At 39.2% G+C, this 3851-nt stretch overlaps 1 long non-coding RNA gene across 1 annotated transcript; it reads left to right on the forward strand.

Annotated features, from left to right (window-relative positions):
* Nucleotides 1-127: 127 nt before the first annotated feature.
* On the forward strand, nt 128-3551 carry LOC123618560 (uncharacterized). The gene is made up of 2 exons (XR_006727010.2): nt 128-628; nt 907-3551. It is a non-coding gene; the product is annotated as an uncharacterized LOC123618560 (long non-coding RNA).
* Nucleotides 3552-3851: the final 300 nt, after the last annotated feature.

Below are 3851 nucleotides of genomic sequence, written 5' to 3' on the forward strand. Positions count from 1 at the left end.
ACCGCCTCCATCCCGGAAGACGCTCGTGCGAGAGACGGCCTTCAGCCAATCAGGAACCCCATCTGAGGAGAAGGGCGTGCGCTTTGTGGGCTAGAGCTTCGCGAAAACATTCTCTTCCGCGCCCTGCATCAGGCCCCTCCTTGGGCTTGGAGGACTTTCTCAGCCCAGCGAGGTGCGGCTCTGAGAGCTAGGACTGGGAGGAGAGAGCTACGGATGGCGGTGTGGTCCAGCCCTGAGGGTCCCAGGGAAAGGGGACCCGGGAAGGTGCTAAGCGATGGCAGGGTGTTTTATGTATTAACTTTTCGAATCAAAGCATCCCTCAGTTAACTGAAGAACCTAAGGCCCTGTGATTAACCCAAACCTGCAGAGAGGTGGGGCGGGCTGAGGTTTGAAAAAGTGGGCTTGAACCTGCTTCTTCGTACCCACTGCACTATCCTCACAGACATCCAAGCTAATCTTATCCTTGCGGAAACAGGCTTGACGAAGCGACTTACCCCCAAAACCTCACAGCTGTCGTGATGCTGGGATGAGAAATCAAAGGGTGAGAGGAGACAGTTTCCACGAGGCGTTAACCTTGGAACTTACATTTTAAAAGGAGGTACCGGAGTCAGCCAGACCAACACAGCAGGTAAGGGTCTTCCAGGCATAGTAACAACAGGTGCCAAGGCTGTGTACCCAAGGGAGGGAGCCAGAGGGAGAGACGGGCTGCCTCTCCCCTCAGTTTCTAAGAAGGAAAAATATTGCAACCTTTGGAAACTGTTTAGAACTATATCAAAAGGACATTAAGCCAGCTACAACAATTTGTTAAATATAAAACACTATTCTGTTTTTGCAACAGTGTAAAATCAGTAACTGTCTTTCTCCTGTCTCCATGTGGTCCCACCATTTCTTTCCTGACTGCTTTAGAGTTCCTGTGGATTGCTGGGCAGAAATCATCAATGTCCCAAGAGCAGAAGAAATTGTGCCCTGCTCACACAGATGTTCAAGACAGCTGCTTCAGTGGGAATCTCTTCCCCTCTACTACCAAAACAGAACCAAAAAAAAAAAAAAAAAAAAAAAAAAATCACAGTTCTTCCCACTCTCAGTCAGTAGAAGTGTAACTCTGTACTGTCAAGCAATTTGACAATTACTTTATTCTTTCACTTTTAAGAAGTCTGACATGTACAAAAGGAAATGTGTTAATGTAAGTTATAAAGCGTAGTAAAATGAACACTTGTACACCCAATTTATGAAACAACTTGTATTATTTTTCCTCTATGAACTGTATTTTACATTTTTTAATTCTATTTTTTATTGAAGTATAGTCGGTGTACAATGTGTCAATTTCCAGTGTACAGCATAATGTTTCAGTAATACACATACATATGTATATTCTTTTTCATATTCTTTTTCATTATAGGTTATTATACGATATTGAATATAGTGCCCTGTGCTGTACAGTAGGACCTTGTTTATCTGTTTTATATATAATAGTATCTGCAAATCCCAATTTACCCCTTCCCACCTTCTTTCCCCTCCGGTAACCATAAGTTTGTTTCCTATGTCTGTGAGTCTGTTTCTGTTTTGTACATAAGTTCATTTGTGTCATTTTTAAGATTCTACATATAAGTGATATCATACGGTATTTTTCTTTCTCTTTCTGGCTTGTATCACTTAGTATGATAATCTCCAGGTCCATCAGTGTTGCCGAAAATGGCATTATTTCATTCTTTTTTATGACTGAGTAGTATTGTATTGTATATATATATACACCACATCTTCTTTATCCATTCATCTGTCAATGGACATTTAGGTTGCTTCCGTGTCTTGGCTATTGTAAATAGTGCTGCTATGAACATTGGGGTGTATGTATCTTTTCAAATTAGAGCTTCCTCCAGATATATGCTGAGGGGTGGGACTGCTGGAACATATGGTAAGTCTATTTTTAGTTTTTTAAGGAAACATATAATTGTATATATATATATAAAATTGATGCTTCTCCATGTGTTCCTCCCAGATCCCACCTTCTCTCTGCTTCCTCTCAAGATAATCACTATCCTGATTTTTAAAAATCATTTCAACTTTTCTTTATGAAATTACTATATATTCCCAAACAATATACCATTTACTTTTTGTATCATTACTTTTCAATGATAAAATTATTTCTGTGCTGTACCATTATACTGCTGCTTCTTTTCAATCAACATTATGCTTCCATCCCCATGTGTTTTCCCTGCCATATAGATTCCATTATATGAATATACCATGACTTATAAATCCATTTTCCTATCTCCAACATTCAAATTGTTTCCTTTCCCCTCTCTCCCCTCCCACTATAATGTACATTGCTATGAATATTCTTATATAGTTTCCTGATTCATGTGTGCAGGAATTGTTCTAGGATGGAGTTGTTGGCTTGGAGGATATATAAGACACAAAGAGTTTTCCAAAGTGGTTGTGCCAATATACAACCCCAGCAATACCCTCTCCCTAACTTGAGCACAGCTCCTTCCTTATCTTCACAAAGCACAGTTAAGACAAGTCTTCTATGTTAAATGTAATTTTTTTTTACTGAAAGCTGAGCACATTACAGGAAAAATCTTAAACTGAATAGCATAATTCACTGTTGGATTTCTTTGGTCATGTTTCTTCATTGAGGGTCCTCTACTCAGTCACTCTGTTCCATAGACCAACTTGGCCTGCCAGGTTAAAAGCTTCCTTTATCCAATCTTACCTTCCCCAGACTCCCATCTTTTTTTATCTCCAACTCTAATAAAAATAATAATAAAGCCCCCTTCTCCAACAACAGCAAGAAAGCATTAACATGCTGCCTGCAAAGATGCACCCCTGCCCACAATGTAGTCATCCTTTTACGTCACTATGCATTACACTTGTTCCTAATTGTTCTGAGCTTCTTCATTCCAGAATGAAATTTTGCGTTACTTTCATGTACCCAGGAGATCCATTAAACTGTTTTTCAAAAGAGCAGTCTTCCCCTGGAGATGAATTTTACAATCATCCCTAGAGTAGTTCTGTTGGTTAAACCCTCTTGGCTTGAAAGTAACAGAAACTCTCTCAAGCTAGTCAAGGCAGAAAGGGAGGATTTGTTCTAAGGATATAGGATATCTTAAAAGATCTTCTCACTGGCTACATTGGAGTCAGGGACCCTCCTCTAAGCCAATCTAGCAAGGTGAGGTCGTATTGTACCAAATGGCTTCCAGGGGATCTTTGCTGTGGATGAGGGGGTCACTGTTAACATTCTGTAGATGTGTTTCAAGTGACTGATTCGCAGGGAAGATTCAGATGAAACAATTTCTAAATAGCAAAGCCAGTAGAAACTATCCCATTTGTTTCTCTCCCCTTTCAAAAAAGAGTCAACAATTATTTTATGAGTCAATTATCTTTATAAAAACTCCATTAATGCAAGAGCTCAACTGTATATCTTTAATATACACATAATTAATGTATATTAATTACTGAATAATGTAATACATTTACTAATCAATGTATTATATACTATATTCAGATATAATATATATAAATAAAAAATAAAGCAGAGTTTCTCAACCTTGGCACTATTGATATTTTGGTCCAGATAATGCTTTGTGAGGGGAGGAGGCTGTCCTGTGCATTGTAGGATGTTTAGCAGTATCTCTGGCCTCCAGCCACTAGGTGACAGGAGCATTCCCCTCCACCCCACTGTGACAAACAAAAGTCTCCAGACATTGCCCAATGCCCTTGGGGAACAGTTTTGCCAAAATTAAGAACCACTGGTATAAAGCATGGCTTTAGTAAAAACTTTTAGTCCAACTGAAGACACAAAACATGTGAAACAATTACAGAACAAAACAGTAAAATATAATATACAAAAT

Source organism: Camelus bactrianus, chromosome 18 (assembly GCF_048773025.1).
Source record: "Camelus bactrianus isolate YW-2024 breed Bactrian camel chromosome 18, ASM4877302v1, whole genome shotgun sequence".
NCBI classification, from domain to species: domain Eukaryota; kingdom Metazoa; phylum Chordata; class Mammalia; order Artiodactyla; family Camelidae; genus Camelus; species Camelus bactrianus.